Consider the following 668-nt stretch of genomic DNA (forward strand, 5'->3'; position numbering starts at 1 on the left):
GCAGCCAGCTGCCTTCCAAAGCAGGAAAATAACCGCTGCTGCAGAGGAGGCTCCAGCAGGTGCCTTAGAAGTTGACTGCAGCCTTTTTCTGCTGCTACCTGCCCCAAAAGCCACAGCAGCTGGAGAAACTGTGATGAGCTGGGCAGGCACAGCCCTCTCTGTGACAGTTTGCTGGGGCCTCCAGGCTGATTTGGGGGTTTCACTTCAGTTTTCACGGTTCTCCAAAGGGAAGAGAAACACATTTGTGCTGTTCCCTTCCTGCTCTTCCAGCAGCTCATTTACCCTGCAATATTTCTGCACCAAGGATGTGGCTGGATGTGGGATCAAGCCCCTCTCCCCTGATGAGAGACTCTTTCTGCAGTGAGTTACTAGTCCCTGCAGGCTCTTTGAATAAAAAACCCTTGTTCCCGGCCTGTGTTTATGTCCCTCTGTCCCTAGCAGGGCTCCCCCTGGGCTAGTAGGGGCTGGGCATCGCCCTTTGCAGCCCTGGGTGACAGGGGACAGCGCGGGAGCACAGCCGCGCAGCAAGCTGGCACTGTCTCAGGGTGTTCATACTTGCCCTGTGCCAGTGCCAGCTGCGGGGAGGGTGGGCTGGGGGGTGGGCAGGAAAATCTTGACGCTGTGGCACAGGGTAAAAGAGAAGAAATAACGCAAAGCTCTTGCCCCCA

Source organism: Buceros rhinoceros, unplaced genomic scaffold (genome assembly GCF_000710305.1).
Source record: "Buceros rhinoceros silvestris isolate BGI_N320 unplaced genomic scaffold, ASM71030v1 scaffold37287, whole genome shotgun sequence".
NCBI classification, from domain to species: domain Eukaryota; kingdom Metazoa; phylum Chordata; class Aves; order Bucerotiformes; family Bucerotidae; genus Buceros; species Buceros rhinoceros.